We start from the raw sequence: 24,507 nt of genomic DNA, 5'->3' as shown, positions 1-24,507 counted from the left end.
AATTGGAAAGGCTCTCGTAACCTTGGCTCTGGGAACAAAGCTTTGAGGAATGGGCAGGCATGTGTGTCTCTGTATATCTGTGTGTATTCTGTGTTAATGCTGAAAACTGATGAGGGTTTCCAAACTGGGGATTTTATATGAGAGGAGAAGGGGGAGCGTTGTCTAGGTTTTGGGGAATCTGGATTAGGAATTGCCTTGGAATTTTCTTGGAAGGGAAAGCAGTTTATGATTTAACCCATTTTTAAAAAATCATTTGATTCTTTTCTTTTGATATATTTAATGTGGATGCTTAGTGTACAAAAGGAAATTATGGATAATTTCCTTTCTGGGTTCTGCTTCTTCCTCCATGCTTATCCTAGAGCTGCTAGGTCATTTCCGTCGTGTCCGACTCTGTGTGACCCCATAGACGGCAGCCCACCAGGCTCCCCCATCCCTGGGGTTCTCCAGGTAAGAACACTAAAGTGGGTTGCCATTTCCTTCTCCAATGCATGAAAGTGAAAAGTGAAAGCGAAGTAGCTCAGTCGTGTCTGACAGTCGTGTCTGACTCTTCGCGACCCCATGGACTGCAGCCTATCAGGCTCCTCCGTCCATGGGATTTGCCAGGCAAGAGTACTGGAGTGGGGTGCCATTGCCTTCTCCGATGAGAAGAGCAGAGCCTAGAGCAGAGCCTCCTAGAGCAGAGCCTCCCAAAGCCGTAATATGTGACACATTGGAGACAGAGCCGTAATGTGTGACAGTTGGAGAAAGCACTTGTGTATGGAACAGCTTCATTTTTGCTCAGCTTTGCCTTTGTATGGGCTTCTGGGAACTGTGGTGGGGCTCCTTGGGAAGCCCACACCTCACAGTAGGAATGGAAAAAACTTTGTATCCTCCGGAGCATGACAAAGAGAACCAGAGCTGGGAGGCATTGGAGCCCACAGAGCCCATCTGCTTACAAGCTTTGTTTTCAGATGTTGGGGACCTGCTCTGGTTCACCCTCCTTCCCCAAGATGTGGAAAAAAATGAAGCCTCTGCATGGAAGGCAGGTGGTAAAGCCACCAGCAAAAGCTTATACTAAGTGGTTCAGACATTCCCCATCTTAGGCCTGCCTTGGGTTTCTTTGAGGCTATCAGTAGCTTCGGGTTTCTCTAAGACTCTTGCTCACATTCAGCAGAGCCACTGCTTACTGGAAGCCATCTGGGGCCTGCCCAGGCTTGTTCTGTCCAGGCGTCTTCCCACCATGGTGCTTTTCTCTCCTTTTGGGCTCTCAGATGCGAGGACCATCAGGCTCTCTGAGCTGCTGAGAGCTTCGTTCCTCCCCTCTGGACCCAGGGAACTGTGGGAAGCTCTGGGTTTCCTCCTCTGCTGGGCACTTCTGGGAAGCTGTCTGCATTCCTTTCTGCCCAGCTCTCTGCCTCTGGGGCTCTGTGGGGTGTGGTTGCATCGTGCCTCTGTAGTACAGAATGCTAGGGCAGTTCCATGGATACCAGCCCTTGGAGATAACCAGGAGCTTGAATGTGGAGTTGCCCTTTCTTGCAATCCTGGGACCAGGAGTTAGCTTTCCATGGGATGTGGTGTGGTATTGATTCTTCTTAAAACCTTCTCTGACTCGCTTCCCTGTCTCCTTGCCACTCTGGAAGGAAGCGGGTGAGGAGGGAGATCAGGGCTCAGTTTCTTGTGATCTCTCTTTGGCTCTGGGGATGGATGCAGCCATTTGTGAAGAAGGAACTTAGAGGAGATCACCTGTCCTCTGGGTGTCTTTCTAGTCTGGCTGTGTTGACACTCTGTGTGGTGACAACGCATGTTAGCATCCCCTGGCAGGGATGGCCAGTCAGAGCTCCCACCTCCAGTTTGCTGGCTCCCTGAGGATGTTTGCAGTCCTCAGTGGCGTGGCCTGTAGAGGTGTCTCTGCCCAGCCAGGTTTCAGAGCCTTCCCATGATTGTCCTGCCTCTTGGGGGCTTGAGAACAGATGGGTCTTAGTTAGAAGCAGACCTCCCTCAAGGGCCCAAATCTGAAACGTATATTACAAAAATCACTGCTAGTTTTGGCTCTTCTTCCTCCTGCATTTCTCTCTTGCCTTTACATTCCCGCTGTCAGGGATTGTAAGCAGCTGCTGCTATCATACAGGCTAATCAAGATGGATCAGGGTTAAAGATGGAGCTAAATATAACTAAATATTACAGAACATACTGCTCTGATGTGCTCAGACTTGTCCTCAGGGAAGGAGGTTGATTTGAACCTGTGATAGAGAGAGCCTTTCCACCCCAAGCAGAATAGGTGAAAGTTGGGAGGAAAAGGTGGGAAGGTACTTTTGAAGTTGGGGGAGTATTGATTCCACCTCTTCCCGTCTCCCCTTCCCCCACCATTTCCTGTGAATGGTCAAGAGCAAAAGATATTGCTTTTCAGCCATCAGTCAGTCCATAGTACTAGCTAACATTTTCAGTTTAACCAACATTGCGATTCAAATATTATGTAAAGCTTTTTTTTTCCCTCAATGAGGGAATTTGATAATGGGAGACACAAATTTTGTTAAGCAAATAGAAAATGTGGAGAACTTAGCTGTGTTTGGTTACTAACTGTGAATGTGTTTAGAGTTCAGAAATAGAAGGTTGTGTCTTAAAATTAGAGGAAAACTTTCTTGGGAGAGGCAGGATCTTTTCTGATCTCTGAAAGTTGGATGGACTTCATATAAGCACAGGAGAGGTGGGGAGTGTTCTGGTTGTGAGAACAGTAGGAACATAGAGAGAGTGTGAGTTTCCAGGGTCCCTGTGATGATTGGCCTCAGGAGTGGTGGGTCTGGATTCTGCAAGTTCTGCCTTGGTGCTCAGGAGATGAGAAATGAAGCAGTGAAAGTAGAATTTTGTGAAAAGAACTCTTATAGAAGAGAGTAGGCTAAGTTTGAAAAGGACAGAGATGGGCAGTAAGGAAACCCACCAAAGAGATATGGGTCGTCTGTGACTGGAATAGAGAGGAAGGGGGTGAATCCTAGAGAAGATGCAAAAGTAGAATAAGCAGGACCTGGACATAGAATACTAAGAGTAAAGTTGAGGGGTAAGACAGAGGATGCCGCATTTCTGCCCTGTGAGAGCTGACCATTACGATGCTTTGTGTTCATGAAGTGCTTTTCAAAGCACTTTTTCCCCCCCATTCAGTAAGTATCTCAGAGTTGTCTGGGCTCTTAGAGTTCATCTAAAGACTGGTTTAATTTTCCAGATGGGGAGATGAGGATCAAAAAAGGAGTGGGTACTATGCCCAGCTCACACAACTATTTAATGTCGAGCAGGACCTCCCATCTTGGCCTTCTATCTCCAAGGGGAATTTTGAGACAAGAGAACCATGGAAGAAGGAGTGTGGGGTCAGAGAAAAGTCCTGTCTTGTTGGGTGACTTCAGGTGATTACCAGTCTCTCTCAGCAAAATGAGGCTTCAGTCAAGAAGATTCAGACTAGATCAGTGGTCCTACTACTAGAATTCTTTTAGAGAATCACTAGGCAAGGAAGATGGGTTTCTTTGGTTCTCCTAGTCTGAGATTCTTAAGAGTATACAAAAGTAATAGAGTTGAAAAGTATTGGGTTTCCTCAGAGACAGTGGCTGGTTTCCAGTGTGGTGCCTCTCTAAGGGAATTTCTAGAGTAATTTGATTCCACGTGATTTTCACCTTAAGTGCTGACCCCAGAGCCTAACCACCGAGGAGGACACACTCTGCCGTTAGTAGGCTGTGGCCAGTATTTGAACTCAGTATTTGCAGAGTCGTTACACTCAAGGCTGTTTGTGTCTTCCATGTTGTCTCCTCACCTCGTCTTAAAATACACACACTCACACATGCACGGACTTCTTCTTCCATACCCCTTCTTCTTTCTCCTACCTTTCATTTTTTATTGTCTCCTTCACTGTTTTTCTTGTCTCATTCACCTTCCTCCATCTCTGTTCTCTCCACTCTCGTCTGCCTTGTTGTCTAAATAGCTCCCTATGTTGGAGCAGCTTCCTTTCAGTTAAACTGAGACGTGACTGCAGCAAAGCACCTTGGGATATTCATTTTATCTGTATTCCCTGATGTGGCGGCAGGCGCTCAGGGGTCGAGCCAGAATCTGGGAGTCACTCTGGCCTGTCCTTCACTTCCACAGTCAAGTCACCCCTCAAGTTTTTACTTTCTATTCAAAGAGCTCTTGCTCTCCCTTCCAGTGTTCATTCTCACTGCCCCACACAGCAGGAGACAGAGCACAGAGAGAGAGAGAGATCATGGTTGAAAAAAGAAAAACAGAATTGAGGGTCACCTTCATTGTCCTCAAAAAGATTTTGTAAACCCTTAAAGCCCAGTGTAGAGTCTCCGTCTCACAGCGCTCACAGCTGTCTCTGGGTCTCTGACCCTCGGTGATTAGCTGGTGACTCTGTTTCTGCTGGCTTGTTTGGAGAAATCCTTCTGCTGGCTTGTTTGGAGAAATCCCAAGTCTGAAGCGGAACACTGACTTAATAAGCAGTGGTTGCTCTCTTGGAAGGGGCTTCCCTGATAGCTCAGTTGGTAAAGAATCCGCCTGCAACGCAGGAGACCCCAGTTCGATTCCTGGGTCAGGAAGATCCGCTGGAGAAGGGATAGGCTACCCACTCCAGTATTCTTGGGCTTCCCTTGTGGCTCAGCTGGTAAAGAATCCACCTGCCATGCGGGAGACCTGGGTTTGATCCCTGGGTTGAGGAGAATTCCAAGGACTGTATAGTCCATGGGGTCGTAAAGAGTCAGACGCGACTGAGCGACTTTCACTTCGCTTTCACTCTCTTGGAAGCACACGGACGCAGCCATGCCTCATTTTCTTGGCGGATCTCCCCTAAGTAGACTTCCCCTCCTCACTCCTGTGGGCCTCTTCCTTGGAGGAGGTGTGTCCATGCGTTACTGACTGCAGATGTTATCTGCATCGATGAGAAGTGGCGCAGTCTGTCACCTTGAGGACGCTCACATGGTTGACTCCCAGTTATAGCTTGGGGAGTCCCACAGCTTGTGAGAAAGTCTCTTGCTGGTATCTGCTATGCTGGGAACAGTAATCCCTGACCTTTTGTGTGTTTTTGGGTTTCACTCTGCCTTCCTCTCCCTAACAATGCTGTCATTAGCAGTGTTAGCTAACCCTTTATCCAAGGGGTATAGGCAATCAGATTCACCCATGTAAGGAAAATAGGTTTTCTGAATTTTTTTCTTTCCTTCACAGGCTAAGTGATACTCAGATGTGTTCTTTGACATCCCAGCGAGTAATACTCAGGAATTCCCCAAAGATTTGCTATTCTCATACTTCCAAACAAGCTTCCTCCTGTTTCTGTCCTTTAGGATCTTAAACTGCACTCTCCTCTCCCTCCACATTCCTGTTTTTCCTCTCATCATCTCACCCGTCTTCCCTTTCTTGAAACCTGGGTCTGATTTTTTTCCCTATTGAGTAGGTTTCTCTATGTTGATCTCTAAGTCAATGAATGTTTATAAGCACCTCTTTTTATACAAAAGGCAAGCTAGCTCTGTCTGTTTTACATAAAAAATGGGATATACCTAGTGCATGCATCATTAAGGAAAGAGCTAATCATTGCATAAATTAGAAAACTTCTAGGTTCCTGTCCTTGGGGCAAAAGAGAAGGAAGGGTCCTTCTACTATAGGACACTGAAGTTTATTTAGTATGATACTCACCCATGGACCAGGGCCACCATCCATGTGTGTTTCTAGGATAAGAACTGAATTTTGCTCTTCTCTCCTCCTCATTCTTCTTCAGTCCTTAGAAGCATCGTAGTTTCTCATTATGCTGTTATGTATATACCCAGCAGTGCCTGATGGAGCTGAGCTGCTACAGTCCTCCTGTCTAATGTTTCAGTTACAACAATTAGAACCGAGTCCTTGCTCAACAACAGCTCACTATGGCAGGTTAAAGATTCACAAGAATTCACACTGATAGTTAAAAATATCACTTTGTAATTTTGATCATGGTGAACCTTGATTTGGGGAAATGACAGGTAAAAATTGGATTCCTGAGTTCCTCTGTGTCCTCACTAGAGCCTGGATGGTCAGAGACCCAGATGAGAGGCTCTGATACGAGTCGCGGAAGGGCCATAGGGCAGATGAGATAGGCCTCAGCTATCTTTTATTTCTCTGAGTTTTTTAAATCTCATCTCGCCACTAGTTCCCAGAGATGACTCCATGATGATAAGTCATGGCATAGTTTTGTATCTTCCTGTAGGAGGACTTAACAGCTTCATAAACCAGACATGTTATCTTATTTTTCAATTTAAGAGGCTCCACAGACTTGATTTTCTTTGTTCCCTTCAGCATAATTAATTGCCTGTGATATTATTGCTGTTGCTGCTGCATCGCTTCAGTCGTGTCTGACTCTGTGCGACCCCATAGACGGCAGCCCACCAGGCTGTGCTGTCCCTGGGATTTTCCAGGCAAGAAAACTGGAGTAGGTTGCCATTTCCTTCTCCAATGCATCAAAGTGAAAAGTGAAAGTGAAGTCGGTCAGTTGTGTCCGACTCTTAGCGACCCCATGGACTGCAGCCTACAGGGCTCCTCCGTCCATGGGATTTTCCAGGGAAGAGTACTGACTCCATTTACCCATGGGCCTGCAAATATAGGGCTTCCCAGGTGACTCAGAGGTAAAGAATCTGCCTGCTAATGTAGGAGCCGCAGGATCCCCGAGTCAGGAAGATCCCCTGAAGAAGGGAATGGCAACCCACTCCAGTATTCTTGCCTATAACATCCCATGGACAGAGGACTATAGTCCTCTGGCGGGCTATAGTCCATGAGGTTGCAAAGAGTCAGACACGACTGAGCAAGTGAGCACGAAGGTGCGCACTGCAAATACGTGTGTGTCCCCTAGATACACTACTTTTCTAACCAGAATGAAGCAAACGAAGATGTGGACCTCGTTTGACCTGAGGCTCTGTATTCCCGTCAGTAAACTCAAAATCACATTGACTCATTAGTTGACTCATACTGAACCATTCCTTAAGTATCTTTCACTTATACCATTTTCATCCTGTTGTCATGCAGGTGTTTTTTTATAAACTTGTGTAAACTTATATCTTCTGTCCTTTTAAAATTTCATCTTGTCATACTTAACCTATAGTTCTAAGTTTGTGGAGGCCTTTAAAAAATAATTAACCTCTAAATATTAATTTTCTCTCCCAATTAACTTGTTGTATGCATTTTTTATTATTGTGCCTCGTCTGAGTCTTTTATAAAAAAAAAAAGAGTGACCAAGAGAGCGTCTAGAACAGATGGAAATGTCCAGACTTCTAGAAGTTCCAGAACACTCCTTCGTTGATACTGATCCATCTTGCACATCCATTTGGACCCAGCTCTCCTGAGTTACCAGATTGAGCTGCTGCCAGTGCCCATCTGTTTTATCCATCACATCAAGAGGGATTTTTCTGAAGTCCAAATAAATTGTGTCCCAGCACTCTTCCGTATGTGTGCGGATTTGTATATGTTTATTTATGTGATACATAATATATATACCATATACAAATATTTATCATGTAAGTATGTGTGCATATTATTTTTTAAATTCCTAGCCTATTTTTATAGAGCACTTGCTTTCTATTGCTGAGAGTTTTACATACATTATCTCCATTATTCTCTATTATAAAGTGAAGTGAAAGTCGCTCAGTCCTGTCTGACTCTTTTCGACCCCATGAACTGTCGCCTGCCAGGCTCCTCTGTCCATGGAATTCTGCAGGCCAGAATACTGGAGTGGGTAGCCATTCTTTTCTCCAGGGGATCTTCCCAACCCATGGATTGAACCCAGGTCTCCCTCATTGCAGGCATATTCTTTACTGTTTGAGCCACCAGGGAAGCCCAAGAATACTGGAGTGGGTAGCCTATCCCTTCTCTAGTGGATCTTCCTGACCCATGGATGAAACCCGGGTCTCCTGCATTGCAGGTGGATTCTTTGCCATCTGAGCCGCCAGGCTCATAATTCTATGTTAACTCCACTTAGATAAAAAATACTTTTTTTTAGCATGACCTTATGTAATTCCCAGTGATCAGTGCTTCCATCTCTGTGTCCTTGCTACTTTTCATGTTTCGTATACTCTGTTCTGGAGTTTTGCATGTGATATTGCCTATTTATTAAATACTTATTAAGCATTTGCTGTGTGCAAAGAAAACACTGTATTACAGCCTGTTGGAAATTCAAAGATGAATAAGAAATGGCCCCTGGGCTCAGAAGAGCTTATATGTGATTAAAAATATGAAAGAATAAACAATGGCTAAGTGGGGGGGAAAGGGAAAGCAAAGAACATACCAAAAAAGAGTCCTGAGTGTGAATGGAACACTGAAACCAGCCCACCTACAAAGTTCTAAATGGAAATCTTTAGAAGCCAGGTTCTAACATGTTACAACTTGTTTACAAAAATCGAAGGTATCCATTTTAAATCCTAGCCCAACACTTTGAGGAATGTCTTCTTGAATTTGAGGGTGAGGAGAGGCAGACCTGTAGAGAGGGTCCACTTTTGCAATCATTTATTTAAAAAATGCTATTAAAAACATAGAGTATATGATTTTTATGTGTACACTTTAAATGTGAATATTCATGTATCTACCACTCAGCTTAATAAAGAAAACAGTACCGTTAGCTTTGAAATCTCCTATGTGACCTTTCCAGTAGTTGCATTAATTTTAGAAAGTAAATTTTTGCCTTAAATTGTAGAATAGCAACAGTGTGGAGTATTTAGAACTTTGCTGTTGTTGTTTAGTCACTAAGTCGTGTCTGACTCTTTTGCTACCCCATAGACTGTAGCCCATCAGGCTTCTCTGTCCATGGGATTTCCCAGGCAAGAACACTGGAGTGGGTTGCCATTTCCTTCTCCAGGGGATCTTCCCGACCCAGGGATCAAACCTGCATCTCCTTCATTTGCAGGCTATTCTTTGCTAGTGAGCCACAAGGGAAGCCCACATTTAGAACTTTGTAAGAAGGAAAAAATTGCTAATATGTGATTATTGTTTTGGCATAATTTCCTTTTTTACTTGTATGTGTTTTTACATTTTAATGTGGTTATAGCTTTCTCATGCATAATTTGGAGAAGGCAATGGCACCCCACTCCAGTACTATTGCCTGGAAAATCCCATGGATGGAGGAGCCTGGTAGGCTGCAGTCCATGAGTTCGCTAAGAGTCAGACAGGACTGAGCGACTTCACTTTCACTTTTCACTTTCATGCATTGGAGAAGGAAATGGCAACCCACTCCAGTGTTCTTGCCTGGAGAATCCCAGGGATAGGGGAGCCTGGTGGGCTGCCGTCTATGGGGTTGCACAGAGTCGGACACAACCGAAGTGACTTAGCAGCAGCAGCAGCATGCATAATTAGCATTATCTGATACTGTTAAAGTCTTCACAGTCTTTAAATAAGTAATACATGTATGTATTGCAAATTCAAAAGGTACAAAAAGGTATACAGTGAAAAGCAAATCTTCCTCCTACCTTCTTTTCTCTTTTCTTTCCCTTGACCTGCTTGTTTTTTATAGGTTTGTGGATTATAGTCTTTCTTTTAATGGCTGCACAACTGTCCATTTAGTGCAATGTTTTTCTGACTTCAGGTCATAATTGGTGAAATGCACAATTAATTTAGTGGGGCTCCACAAGCCTTGCTTGTTTTTTTAATGAAATAGATTAGGATAGAAAACAACAGAGAGCCTCACACATAGTAAAGATAAATATTGTTTGAAGAAACTTGGTTCGGTTTTGTATACATACACATGTGCGCCCACACTCTCATACATGCACATACTGTTTTACCACGTAAAATGTAATTTTTTTTTTACTGTGGGTCATGGTCAAAAATGAAGCACGGCCACCTGATGTGGAGAGCCAACTCACTGGAAAAGACTGTGATGCTGGAAAAAATTGAGGGCAGGAGACGCCGGCAGCAGACACCAGCAGCAGAGAATGAGATGGTTAGATGGCTTCATTCAATCAACAGACATGCGTTTGAGCAAACTCCAGGAGATAGTGAAGAACAGGGAAGCCTGGTGTGGTGCAGTCCGTGGGGTCACAGAGTTGGATACAACTTAGCCACTGAACAACAAATTGTCAAAAAAACACTTGAAATTTACCAATCTAGTAATGGCTGACGTGGAATTTGTTTCTCATTTTCATTATTATATATAATTTGGGAACATGCATTTTTTTTTCCTCATACTTTGAAATTTTTTTAAGACAGCTTGGCAGAAGTGAGGCCACTGAGTCAAAGGATATGAAGATTTAATTGATCTAGCCAAGATGCTTTCCAAAAACCATATCCCATTTACTATTTAATAAATACCTTCTTTACTTGGTTCAGGAAAAGATATTTTTATTTCAGTACAGACATTTTTTCTGTGCAGCACATATGTGATATATGTATGTATTTTTTATAACAAAAAATGGGATAATTACTTTTAATCTAATATAAACTGAATGCTTCCCAGTTTTACTAAATATTCTTCTGCAGCCCTGATTTTTATTCTGGGGCAGCCTTCCTTGGATGTAGGTGTAAAGAGTGACCACTCTTGCTTCTCAGACTTGAGTCATTCTTAACCATCTTTATGATTTGTACCATATAAAATTTTATTTATCTTTAAATTGACTTTTCAAAAACTTTTAATTTAAAAATAATTTTAGATTTGCAGAAAAGCTGCAAAGATAATACAAGTTCCCTAACTTAACATAGTTCTGGTACAGTTATCACCTAAGAAATTAACATTGGTATAATGTAAACTATAGACTTAATTTGGATTTCATTCGTCTTTCCCATTAAGGTCTATTTCTGTTCCGCGGTGGAACGTGGGATACCACGTTACGTTTAGATGTTGTGTCTTAGTCTCCTCCAGTCTACGGCGGTCCTTCAGTTTGTCCTTATCTTTTATGACCTTGAAATTTTTGAGGCGTACTGGGCAGGTGTTTTGTAGACTGTCCCTCCAGATGGTTTGTTTAGTGTTTTCTCAGAATCAGATTAAGCTTATGGATTTGGGGGAAGAACACCACAGAGGTGCAATGCCCTTCTTAGTGCTTCATGTCAAGGATATGTGATGCTGATGTGTTTAATTACTAGTAATGTTAACTTTGATCACTTGGTTAGATATGTCTGCCAGGTTTCTCCATTGACAAGTTCTTTGTAATTGGTACATATTTCTGAGAGAGATACTTTGAAATTGTGCAAGTATCCCATTTCTCTTTTAAGTTGTTACCCACTAATTTTAGCAAGACAAAACTAAAAGCAAACAAAAAAACTATACTTTCATAAGCATTGGCCTAGTCAATGAGATCAGTGAAAAGGTTAATAGCTGGCTATTTTTTTTTTAATACACATTATGATAAATATAAAAGCATTAAAATTTTTAAAAAAATACCACTTATACCACTTATAATCATCTTATAGACACAGCACAAAAACCTTGGACCGCTCTAAGGTGCTAATGAGTAAGTGGTTTAGGTTCTATGGTGATATTGTTGATCCCTTATTAGGATCATGTAGTTATAGCATTGTCATTAGTTAGTTTAGTTGGTTGGTTTCTTTAGTTCATATGTTAACAATTTATTAATTGTACAATGTACAGAACCCTAAACTAGGCTTAGGTTAAGACATAGGCTAGTAGGAGAAACGAGCTGAATAAACCTTGGTGCACTAAAATACAAGGCAGTGAACACAGCAGGCACTGGAGCTGTAGACTGTTCTAAGGAGTACAGTGGGTGGAGTAGAGAATCCAGTCAAATCTGGGAAAATCAGGGGAGACAGCCTGGAGGAGGTGATATGGTCTGGACCCACGTTTCCCACTGCTTTGCCCAGATCTTATTCTGAGGGATACTCCTTTCTGAGACTCAAAGGTTTTCCTTGGCTACATCGTGGAAAAGCCATTTGAGTCCACATTCTTCTTATTCCTCTATCTCTTTTTTCCTAACTTTGTACCCTGCCTCTCCCATCCTGACATTTCAGTCATGACAGATAAGATCTTGGTTGAGCTTGGAGTTCTGAGCCAAGTAAACACGGGAAGCCCATTCTGGAAGGGTAAATGTTTCTTCCAGAGTGGGTGAAGGATATTGCCTCCTTGGTCGTTCTTGGCCCCAAGACTGTGTTTATGTGGCCCAGTGTTAAAGTGCTGGGACTTAAGGGGCAGTGTTCAGGGGCCTGTGAATTTGAGAGATTCCAGAAATTAGCCCATGTATAGGCTCTCCAAGAGACTAAAAGATATTCCAAAAGACTGGATCAACGCACTTGAGTCCTTTGTGTCCTGGGGATCTGAACCTTGAGCTTCATGTTGAGGATTGTGAGCTGAGTGGAGATGGATGAGGGCTGGAAAGCTGGCTCGTGGAAGGAGAGTGTGCTCAATCCAGCATGAAGAGGTCCGGTAGCCACTTCACCACAGGGTAGTGGAATCTAGGGTCACTATAGACTGCACCCACACTTTCCTAGTTCAGAGCCTTGGGGTTAGAGGGGTGTGGGTAGGAAATGGGTCAGAGGCTGGTGGGATTAGAGCAGGAATAAGGACCCTTATGGCAGAAAGTGAAGAGGAACTAAAAAGCATCTTGATGAAAGTGAAAGAGGAGAGTGAAAAAGTTGGCTTAAAGCTCAACATTCAGAAAACTAAGATCATGGCATCTGGTCCCATCACTTCATGGGAAATAGATGGGGAAACAGTGGAAAGAGTGTCAGACTTTATTTTTGGGCTCCAAAATCACTGCAGATGGTGATTGCAGCCATGAAATGAAAAGATGCTTACTCCTTGGAAGGAAAGTTATGACCAACCTAGATAACATATTCAAAAGCAGAAGTATTACTTTGCCAACAAAGGTCCGTCTAGTCAAGGCTATGGTTTTTCCAGGGGTCACATATGGATGTGAGAATTGGACTGTGAAGAAAGCTGAGCACCAAAGAATTGATGCTTTTGAACTGTGGTGTTGGAGAAGACTCTTGAGAGTCCCTTGGACTGCAAGGAGATCCAACCAGTCCATCCTAAAGGAGATCAGTCCTGGGTGTTCATTGGAAGGACTGATGTTGAAGCTGAAACTCCAGTACTTTGGCCAACTCATGAGAAGAGTTGACTCATTGGAAAAGACTGCGATGCTGGGAGGGATTGGGGGCAGGAGGAGAAGGGGACGACAGAGGATGAGACGGCATCACTGACTCGATGGACATGAGTTTGAGTAAACTCTGGGAGTGCTGTGATTCATGGGGTCGCAAAGAGTCAGACATGACTGAGCGACTGAACTGAACTGAACTGAAGGACCTGGAAGAATTTCTTTACATAAAATCAGGACTTGAGCAAAGAATGGATATTTCTGTTTCCCCAGGAAGGCTGTGAAGCAAAGTATGTGCAGCAGTGGCTTGCACACGAAACATCCTGCCAGCTATGGTTCTTAAGCAGAGGAGGGCTGGGGTTGCCGTCTGGAGGGAGACATTTGTTTTGTCAATTCAAAGCCCTGGTAGAGCTCGTGAACAGACTGCTCGATTGGCAGTAAGCAGATTGCCTTCCAAGAGAAATTAGATATTGCCAGTTCTTCTGCTTTGTAAAGGCTGCTTTGTCTCAGACTGGTGGCTAGGAGTGAGTCCCTGGCAGAGCTACAGTTTTCCTCAAAGCATTTCCCAGGCCCTTTCCTAATTTCCCCATCCGATGTTTGGTGTCTTTCTTCTCTCTCCAGCTCTTCTTAGGGAGGAAGCCTGAATATCCCATCTTTCCCTCCAGGAAAGGTCGCCTTTTGTTGTTGGTGGTCTTCTTCTGTCTGATCCCAGGCAGATGACTCTGCTAAAAGGATTAGATGAAGACTTTGTAGCCCCTGAAACAAGAAATCTTTCTGCTGCTTTGGACTCATTCAGGAAGCGAGGGGACTGGGTGACTAGGATAGAACAACAGGTCTGGGTGACTGCCAAAGAACAAAACAGTAGAACATTGACACTAGAAGGGCCCACTGGAGAAGCGCTAGTTCCAACAGCCCGACAGCCATCTCACTATATGCAGGAAAAGGCAGAGGTCCTGTGGGGCACAAGGACTTGCTCACAGTCTCACCGCCCTGTAACCAGGACCTGATGACTCTTTCTCTGCTCCTGGATTTTTAGTTTTTCCCTTCTTAATCACATTGCCACTCAGAGTTAGAAAAGGATAATTGTAAAGTCTTGTGGAAACCTGCCTACTCACATGGCAGCCAGAGCCCAATGTCGGAGAATGGGTAGGACACGTGGGTAGAACAGGGTGTCCTCTGTGGACATGCTGCTGGAGCTGTCTGGTGGGCATTGGGAGCTAGGCTCCCTAGAGGCATCTGAAGTTATACTGCATCTCTTAGGCATTCTAGGATCCAACTAGTAATGTTGAGATTGTTGTTGTTTAGTTGCTAAGTCATGTCTGACTCTTTTGTGACCCTGTGGATTATAGCCCGCCAGGCTTCTCTGTCCATGGGACTTCCTAGACAAGAATAATGGAGCGGGTTGCCATTCCCTTCTCCAGGGGATCTTCCCAACACAGTGATCGAACCCATGTCTCCTGCATTGGCAGGCAAGATTCTTTACTGTTGAGCCACCAAGGAAGACCAATATTGAGATAACAGCAGCTTTCTTTTCTTAAATTCCAATGCTCCCAAAGTAAAGACTGACTTTAAAAGATTTATTCTGCTCCTGTGTTTTCACATTTGGCGTTTCAGTTTATAAAGGGACAAGAATAGAATATCATCTCTTACAGTGACCAAATCTAGAATCTAATGCTCATATACATATATATATATATACTTTTTTTTTTCTCCTCTCGAATTCTTCTCTCAAATTCTTTCATCTTATCGAGGGGACAGCTGTTTCTTCTTTTTGTTTCCCCAGGAGTCTTTTTAAATTATTTATTTGACACTTTAATTCATTGCCTACTCTGAATGAAATATGAAAGTGGGTAGATTTCAAGGGGCTCACGACTGTGGGGGAGACAGGAGTGCAAGTAACAGTGATAAAATTATATAAATACCATGATAAAGGCATCTTCAGACTGCGGTGGGCTTCCAGAGTAGACAAACAGATCCTGCCAGGAGATCAAGAACTGTTTCACAGAGGAGGTAGTAACTGAGTTGGGCCTTGAAGGTAGTTGGGCAATGAGAGGCACTCAGAAAAAAGGTAACAGTGTGAGCAGTCGGGGGAGGAAGAGAAAAAGAATACAGTTTTCAGAGCAGCAGGCAGTGTGCTGTGCTTATGCCTGTATTGGAGTGGTAGTGGTGGGGGAGTATGGTAGATGAAGCCAAAGGGATTTCAAGTTTTGGTGGTGACGTCTGTCATGGGAGGGGTTTGGACTTAGTCACACCGCTGTTGCCGTTAGTTAGGTCTTAATTATTTTTCCCCCAGAGAGTAGTTTTCAGTTTCTTTTTAGTAATGGAAAAACATTTTTTTTTTTCAAAACAGTATTTATACCCATCTCCAAATGATATAAAACATAGGATGGCTTTTTAAAGCAAATGTGTATTTTCAGTAAGCATAGTGAGCTGCACAGTGGAGGTGAGAGAAAGCATTTTTGTGCTTGAATGGAGCTGACCCGAGAGAACCTTCTCCTCTGTGGGCGCTGGGCCGTTCCCGAATCCTGCACGGTCTGGCAGTGACTGCGGTGGTGGAGTGCCTGTGAGTGGGCTCTCTGGGAATGGGAAAGACTGTAAAACCCTGGAGTGCGTCCCCAGAAGACTGACCTTACGAGAGAAGTTCTGGGAAACAAACCGCAGGGAGACTTTACAGGAATTTTTGGTTGAGCCCACAAGCAAGGCACATGAGGAAAAGAGATGTAATTATAGTTTGTAAGTCTATGAAAAGATGCAATGAGTGACATGAAATAGCCATTCTAAGTTTCTTCTTCCTGTTGGACAGGAAGGAATGGGGTTTTATGCATTCATTCAGCAGATTTTTACTGCGTGCCAGCTGTAAGCTGGGCCCTATACTAAATGCAGAGAATAGGTGGCTAGCAAAACAGTCAAGGTTCCTGCTCCTAAGGAACCTGGGGGGAAGCACATGATGGCACAAGGGAGCAATTACAGATTATGGTGAGTGCCATGGAGGGTAAGTCCTCATTCAGACTGGAGGGTCGCAGACTTCTCTTAGGAAGTGAGAGGCAAGTTGAGCCAAGTAAGATTCAGCCAGGCAAAGACTATGGCGTGGGGGGCATCCAAGGCAAAGGGGAACAGCCTGGAGAAACTCTGACACTTTGGGGAACTAAAAAGAGGCCCACGGAGCTGGCACCCAGAGGGGGAGGGCAGGAGAGGAGGCTGGAGAAGAGTCATACAGGGCCTTATAGGGACATGGGAAGATTTTAGATTTTACCCTGAATGTTGGGGAGCCATTGAAGTGTGTTAAGCAGGAAATGACATGATCTAGTGTAAAAGGGTGATTCAGACACCTCCGTGGAGAATGGAGCTGTGAGGGCAAGAGTGAAAGCTGGGGTGGTCAGGAGGTTTTCGTCACAGTTAAGGGGAGAGATTAGGGTGGCGATGAGGTGCAGAAAAATGAACAGATGAAAGATATATCTAGGAAGTAGCATTGTCTGGAGTCGGTAAGTGGATTGGCTGCGGGCCAGAAAGAGGTAGGGATGCACAAAGGTATCTCCTTGTCAGTACAAGCCTGCACGGGGACTCCCAGCAGACCACACAGGTTACAGGTTCCTGTCTTTCGGGAAAGGTCAGGTAGGATTGATCTGAATCCAGCCTTGCAGAGGCAGCAGGATTCAGCTGACCTCTTGCTCTGCCCAGTTCAAGGAACTTACACACAATAGCAGCACCCAGCAGAGATTCCAGTTCTCCCAGTAGTAGGGCACTTACTGTGTCCCTATCTGGGCCCCTCCCCCGACTCAGGGCAAGGCTCTAAGGAAGCAGTATAACCCCAGTGTGCCACTAGGGGGCGCATGGCCTGCATTCTGTGTCAGGTCTGGTCTGGAGGGCTTTTTGAAGTTTGCATTAGAGAGAGACTGAATTGTATCAGCTTTAGTAATCCACCTCCCCTGACCCTTCATGCTCCTTAGAAGAATGCCTGGTATATGGTATTTGTTGTTTAGTCGCTAAGTTGCGTCTGACTCTTTGCCACCTCATGGACTGTAGCCCGCCTCCTCTGTCCATAGGATTTCCCAGGCAAGAATACTGGAGTGGGTTGCCATTTCCTTCTCCACGGGATCTTCCTGACCCAGAGATCAAACCCAAGTCTGCTGCATTGCAGGTGGATTCTTTACTGCTGAGCCACCAAGGAAGCCCACTCAATAAACATGAGTTGGTATTATAACTGTGATTAGTGTCTTATTGTAGAAATGAATGGGTATTGCCTCTTGTTTCTCAGTATGGAGACTGGGCAGGTGGAATGTGCATTTTAGGGATCAGGAGAAGAACAGAAAACTGCCTGTTGGGAACGGGACAAGAGAGAAGGTGAGTGATTTGATGGTGTTGCCCTTGCTCTTTCATCCTGTCCTCCACGGACGGGGAACACTAGGGACACTAGGAATTCCTTTGAGGAATTCCTGAGTTGGTACTTGGGTCGGGGTGTTGGATTGGGTATTTTTAGTGGCTGGTTGAGTGTGCCCTCTTTGACACTCCGGTTGCTCCACTGAAGCAGCAGTGTCCCCCCCTTAGGGTTGGTGCCACCCTGTTATTTCCTGCTGGATTTTGTGATGCTCCTCCTACCTTATCTCCTGCATATATATACCTTTTAAACTAGAGTGAATTAAAATCTTGTTTTAAGAAATTTGCTATAATACTGAAGGTTAGTCAAAAACACAAAGATTCTGCATGGGGTCTCTGCATTAAAGATTCCATCAGGATCTCTCTAGCACTGCTTGAGGAAACAACATTGAAAAATACAGGGCTTCCTTGATGGTTTAGATGGTGAAGAATTTCCTGCAATACAGGAAACCCAGGTTCGATCTCTGGGTTGGGAAGATCCCCTGGAGAAGGAAATGGCAACCCACTCTAGTATTCTTGCCTGGAGAATTCCATGGACAGAGGAGACTGGCAAGTTACAGCCCATGGGGTCACAAAGAGTCGGACATGACTGAGCAGCTAACACATATTGAAAACTTTCTTACTTGAGGCTCTGTGTCCTTTTCTGGGGGGCATACCTACTGCCCCAGGTTTTTGTCTGTGATGAAGAGCAGCTGAGATGAATGACATTCTTAGCTCAGTGCCTGATTTAAGGAGGATGCCTTCACACACATCTTTTCATGCTTATCCCAGACCTGTCACTTGCTCAGGGGAGGGGTTTTATGGGTAAAAGCTGGAAGGCTTGGTGACTTCCCAAGGGCATATGGCTGTCACGGAGCCCAGCACTGCCTGGTCTTCTGACCCTGGCTTTGTCTGGTGCCCTTGGAACTGCTCTACTTAGTACACAAAGAGAGCTGAAAGGCTTGGGTATTATTTCTAGATCAGATATCTTCTGGTTCTGTGACCTGGGGCAAGTTATTTAACCTCTCTTTTAGATTAAAAAAAAAATCTGTTAAATTAGTATGATTACAGGAATCCTAACTCCAGGTCTATTGGGTTTGAGAGATGAGCCAAGATTTGTGAGAGTTTTTTTTGAAAATTGTAATCTGTGCACCAGTATGTTTCACATCTCATAGAGGTTATCTCAGAGTCTTCAAGGCTGAAAGGATGATAATTGAGCCTATCTTATCATGACTCAGAAGGAGTCTTTATCTTCCCCAGGGAATCCAGCCTTGTATCTCATGACTGGCTGTCAAAAAAGTTGTTTGTAAGATCAGATGGCAGTGTACTTTAGAGGAAAGTACCAGGCTAGGGGGCAGCAGATTGATCTCTACTGTTAGTACTTCGACTGCCAAACTAACTTTGTTACTGTGGTCTAAACATTTGATCCCCTCTAGCCTCAGTTTTCCCATCTATAAAATGGTGATAATAATGGTGGTTCAGATGATAAAGAATCTGCCCACAATGCGGGAGACCTGGCTTCAATCCTTGGATAGGGAAGATGCCTGGAGAATGGAATGGAACCCACTCTGGTATTCTTGCCTGGAGAATTCTGTGGACAGAGGAGCCTGGTGGGCTACAGTCCATAGGATCTCAAAAGAGTTGGACACGACTGAGTGACTAACACAATATGACAATATGTTTCAAAAGGTTTTGAGGATCAAACAAGATAGATCCTGTAAAAGAATATTACACAATAGAAATATGTACCAGGGAATTAAACTTTGAGGACTTGTGGTTCCAGGCACTGTGCTAGCTCTTGGTCAGGACCGATACCATTTCTGACTTCGACAGCAGCTTGCAGAAAGCCCGGGCTTTCTGTATCTGTGTCGCATCTGCTGCTCGGGCTGTGACTCTGGATTGCCCAGGATGCTTCCTGGTGCTGACTGAGCCTTTCCTCTCCATCGCAGGGAGATGAGAGGCTGCTTTGGCACTGGCGCTAGCAGCATGTGTCCCTGCACTGGTTGAAGTCGTCGCCCCAACCTGGGCAGGCAGCAAGGTAAGCAGAGAGGCCGGTCCAGGCGAGCTCCTGAGACGTGAGTGCATTTCCGCCTCAGCCCGCTGCCCGGAAAACCCCAAGTGCACAAACAAGTCAAGGCAGGGCATCTGGGTCCTCCCTACCCTCGCTCCAGGACCCAGAGGAAGGGCTGGCTTCCCCTCCAAGCGTTCAAGCTGACTCCCTCCCCTCCTCACCCCCCTCCCCAGCCTGGACTCTTCCAAGTTATAAAAAATGAGACACTGGAGGGGAACAAAACAAGTCCACTCACTGTCTTCTCCCTTCTCCCTTCTGAGCTGCTGAAGCCAGTTCCCAGGAGCAGCCCAGAGCCCTTGTCTGGCTGGAAGGGAGGTAGGAGGAGTGGAATGCGTGCGGAGCCCGAGCTGATCAAAAGACAGTGCTGTTCCGTGAAAGCCTCCCAGAACTGAGGGAGAGAGGGGGAGACCGCGGGGTTGGGGTGGGGGGGGTGGGGGGAGGAGAGGGAGGGAGGGAGAGAGGGAGGGAGGGAGGGAGGCAGAGAGGGAGGGAGGGAGGGAGATCGGAGCAAGCGCCGGCGAGAACAGGGTCTCCATGACGACTGGCCTGGCCGGCCAGCAGTGCTCCGCTTATTTGGCTGGAAGGAGCGCCACGAAAGGTCAGAGGAAGGAGCTGTGGGAAGCTCGCAGCAGGTATCGGAGCCGGAGCGAGTGGATTTGGGGGCCCTGGGCTCCCTAATAGACTGTGGTGTGAGCCAGACTCTGCCGAGAATGGAGTGGGCAGGAAAGCACCGGGACTTTCAGGTAAGTCAGCTCCCAGCTGGGATTGTTTTTCCTCCTTTCCTGGCCGTAGTCTCGGGCTGTTTTCTGGGAGGCCGGCGAGTGTCTGTATGCTCTGCTCTGCTCAGGGTTTGGGGCTCAGGAATGATGTCATGCTCCAACAGTTGGATTCTATTAGCTTACGGAGGAGGGAAGCAGCCGGTTTTCTTGACTTTGCAAATCTAGCTGATCTCACTCTTGCTGAACCTGAGGTGTTCAGACTTCACTACAGGAATCATCATCTTACTTTTATTTAGCACAAAGGCTCAGGAAATTTTACGGGAAGAGTCTTTCATGTAGGGGAAAAAAAAAGAATTATCATCACTCCTGCAATGTGTTTGTAGTTCTTACATGGAAACTCCAGTGTCTTTTGAGTGGCTGGGTTTGTTCTAGGGAACACTGTTGTCTTTTGGTGCTGCTATGTCTGACCTAATGAAAAAAATAAAAGCTAATTAACTCAGCTGGGAGCTGCAGTGAGCTCCAAGTCTCTCTGGGGTAGTTATTAGGAGAGAGGGGCTGTCCTACGGATGTCTGAACCAGGGTCAGTCTCTCTTCTCTCTCTGTCCCCCAGGTAGCCTGGTAAGAAGCAAGCTGTCCTCCTTTATTATTAATAAAATCCATCGCAGGTTTTCCTAAACAAATGTATGGGGTGGAGGCAGGGGGCGTCTGGAGAAGGGTGGGACCTGTCAAGGTTCCTTATCCCGGTATCTCTGAGTAGATTGCTGCTAAGAGCTGGCTTACCTGAGGAGACCTGAAGTACTGTGGTTTGCTGAATGGATTCCCTGGTTAACGTTTGAATCAAGTCTCAGGGCATGCGGTGTCTATGCCATGTACTCCTACACTGTAGTCCTGTGTTTCGGTAAAACTTATCCTGACCTAGAGGACCGGTGTGTGGTGAACTCAGTATGGCCTTGGAGAGGAGATCATTCCAGAAAGGCACTTGTATAGGTGTTGAGATCGCTAAGGTTGTCAGTGATCTCAGCAGGAGGTTTCATGCGGTGGAAACTCCCTGCAGTGGAGACCCCTCAGGAGACGTGCTTCCGCTTCAGCCATGTTATGTCTTAAACTTACTCCTGGGCCTCAGGAGGCTCGGTGGCTGCTTTTGGTTTCCCTGTGGGATGAGGGAACAGCTGCGGTCCTAGCTCTTTGGTTTTTCTTCTTGAACTTTCTGAACAGAATGTCTTTTGTACTCTGGCACACAATGAGGGGGCCTTCTGATTAACTTCGGGTCAGCTTGCCAATGAAAGCACTGGCCGTGTCTCGAATTGGGCTCCCTGAACGTGTACATGAGTGCATCAGTGTTGTGGCCTGAGGCTCCACAAGGGTGAACTCAATGGCCCCGGACCTTGGATGGGCCACTTATAAAGTAGTGTTTCCTTTTATTCCATTCTAGGGCTCCTCTGCTTGGTTGACACCTTGATTAACTGGGGGGATGTGGCTTGGTGCTGTTGGCTGGGACTCAAATCAGGGGATATGAAGAGGAGTCAGTGGGCCCTTCTGTGGGCAACACAAATCCAGGATCTCAGTTCTCCTCTATTTGTGTGGATGTAGTTGGGCAGCTCCTTCAATTTTACGTCCCTTGCTCATGTGAAGGAGAGAGGGCACTGGCGACCCACTCCAGTACTCTTGCCTGGAAAATCCCATGGACGGAGGAGCCTGGTAGGCTGCCGTCTATGGGGTTGCTAAGAGTCGGACACGACTGATGTGGCTTAGCAGCAGCAGTAGCTCATGTGAAGAGGGTCAGCAGATGCTCTTTCTTCTGGTATAGCAGAATGATAATAGCTTGGGGTTTAGGAGACTTGAATTGTGGCTAGGTCATGCTACTCACCATTCAGGTAGCCATTGGCAAGACTCTCAACTTCTACAACCTTCAGATTTATTGGCTGGTGAGATGGAGGTAATGATAATAGTTCCTCCACAGTAGTGTTGGGAGGAGCAAATGAAACAACTTCCACAGAAGAAATTTAAACCAGTCAAGATCTATATAATGTAAGATGTTATGAGTTGACCCTTGAAGAATGGTCTCTCTCTGTTCTGGAAAGTCACTTTGCTCTCTGTTCTGGTTATCCCATTTATAAAGGCCCCTCTTCTTTTTTGCACTTATAAATAAAAATGAGAAAAACCTTTGAAAACGTCAAGATGTTAAAGAAAGCATACAGGCAAGTTTAGTAAGAGTGATGTTCACTGTAGGCTTGGAGCCTCGTAAATGATCCTTGAGAGATGAAGCTTTCCTGGTGTCCCCTGATTCACGTGTTTTCGTTCAGAGGAGAGGGATTTCAAGAGACCCCTTGGCTTTTCCAGTGTCCCACAGCTAGCTGCCTGGCATTTACAGAGTCAGGTTTTAGGAGCTGGAAGGGAAGCTACTGGTTGCTAGGGCCCGTTCCTCATCCTGTTAGGTTGTGCTGGGAAAACTGTTTCGAGGGAGCCCAGAGGCCTTCCTCCTCTGTCCTGGGTTTTAAAGGCAGGGTTCTAACTGGCAGGAAGAGTTATTGCTCTGAAAGGTCCTTGGGGGCTGGGCAGCTCTCTTAGGAACCTGTGGCTGCAGCTTAGAGGGAAACCAGAAAGAAAGAAAGAAATGAGGAAGTGGGAATTCCAAGGGCAGAGATACTCGATATGCCCTGGGACTGTGCCAGGGAACAGAATCGCAGGGGAGCGGGAAGCCTCTGGGCGAGGGTGTGCCAGCTCTGTCCTCGGGGACACCGGGAGGCTCCTGGGTACCAGGCAGGAACACAGAGGGGGCGCTGGTACCCCACCTGCAGCCGCAGCTCTTGTTGTAGGGCAGGGGCACCCCTGGCAGCCAGGCCCTGGAGTGGTGCCTAGGAAGAAGCCCCTGAACAGATTAAAAAAATAACAACAAACAAACAAAAACAACAGAGCCTTTTTTTCCAGGTGAGTCTTGTCACAGCAGCCTCTCTAGCCTGGGGGAAGCTGTCCACAGCTTAGTGCGGGTCTGCAGCTGTTTCCCGCTCCTTCAGTCCAGCTTCCCGGAGCTGAGTCACAAATTGGACCCCTCCATGTTCCTTAAGGATTAAAAAGGAACATTTCTGTTCTCGCTCGCTCTCTCCCACTTCTTCTACTACTCTTCCTGCGCTCTCCGGCCCTGGGCTCCTTCTGTCTACAAAATTAGAATTATCAGTAACTCGGGGAAGTTGAAACTTTGAAATACCCTGGAAGACCGACCAAGGCCATCCTCAGTTCTGCTGGCTCTGCCCTGTCCCTGGAATGAAGGGCTTGGGGGTACCGTTTGGAGTGGTGCCCTGACTCCAGATATCATGGCCATTCTGCTGGCCAGGAACTAGGAGGGGTGTGCCCCACTCCCCACCTCATGGGATTCAATGAACTATTTCCGGGAGACCCACTGGTCACCGGAGTGAGGTGGAGGGTCTGAGTCCTGGGCCTTCCAAAGCGCCTCCCTGTGGGCTCGTGGGACTGAGAGGCTGAGAGCATGTGGTCTGTTGCTTCTCTTAGCTGTTACCTGTCAGTGCCCTGGAGGCTCCTGATGTTTTGTGTGGGGCCCAGGAGGGTTTGCTGAGACAGCCAAGCAGAGGGAAAGCGTGTGGAGCCTGGAGGAGGCGTGTGGAGCCTGGAGGAGGCAGAGGGCAGGCAGCAGCCCCCAGGGCTTTGGCTTGTCTGCCTTCTGTGCCTCCACCTTCACTGGGGAGAACGGGCTGCGGGTAGTGGGAGGGCACATCTGCTGACAGATGAGTGAGTTCTTTGGTTTAGAGGAACCATGGAAAGTGGAGAAGGGGCCAGGAGGGCATGAGAGAAGGGGAAAAAAATGACCATCTGGCATGGTCTGCAGAGATCGCTCTCTCTGTGGGAAAATATGCTTTAGTGAGTGGCTTCTTCTAGGGGTGGGGAGGGAGACCCTGTGCTCTGCTGGGGCGGAGGTGCTCTGTGCACCTGTCCTGGTAGGTGTTGGGGGTGAAATGCTGGGTAAGTCTGTCTAGGGAAAACATGCCAAGTGATATTGTCTGATAGAAAATATCGAGGTTGGGATGGAGGTCCAAGAGGAAGGGGATATATGCATACATATAGCTGATTCATTCCACTGTACAGCAGAAACTAACACAACATTGTAAAGCGACTCTATTCCGCCCCCAAAAAATCCAAGGTCTCTGTTTTTAGCCATAGGCCCTAGAAAGACTGGCCTGGGTGTGTGTTGAGCAGAGAGGAGGATGCCAAATGAGTCGAGACTACCTTATTGAAGGATTTCTCCAAAGATCCATTGTCTTATTTTTTTTGACCCTGGTAAACTGGTATACTGTTGTTGAGGGGGTGTGGAAATGATCACAGTACTCTTCTCATCTGAAAGCTGCACTGTCTATAT

At 46.0% G+C, this 24,507-nt stretch overlaps 1 protein-coding gene across 4 annotated transcripts in view; it reads left to right on the top strand.

The window, feature by feature from the left end:
* The window catches only part of DENND2B (DENN domain containing 2B), a 171,073-nt gene that overhangs the window by 24,935 nt on the left and 121,631 nt on the right, over positions 1 to 24,507 (top strand). For 2 of the 4 annotated variants that reach the window (XM_070383892.1, XM_070383891.1), the window contains one exon: positions 19,298 to 19,386. The exons of 1 other annotated variant lie outside the window; for it this stretch is intronic. The gene's annotated coding sequence lies outside the window, so the exon portion shown is untranslated. Of the gene's footprint in view, positions 1 to 19,297; positions 19,387 to 19,921; positions 20,163 to 24,507 lie in introns of those variants that run through there. One more of the 4 variants, XM_005895040.2, reaches the window with a different exon arrangement.

This window comes from Bos mutus, chromosome 15 (genome assembly GCF_027580195.1).
Source record: "Bos mutus isolate GX-2022 chromosome 15, NWIPB_WYAK_1.1, whole genome shotgun sequence".
In the NCBI taxonomy this organism is placed as follows: Eukaryota; Metazoa; Chordata; class Mammalia; order Artiodactyla; family Bovidae; genus Bos; species Bos mutus.
This window is presented reverse-complemented; position numbering and strand designations above follow the sequence as displayed.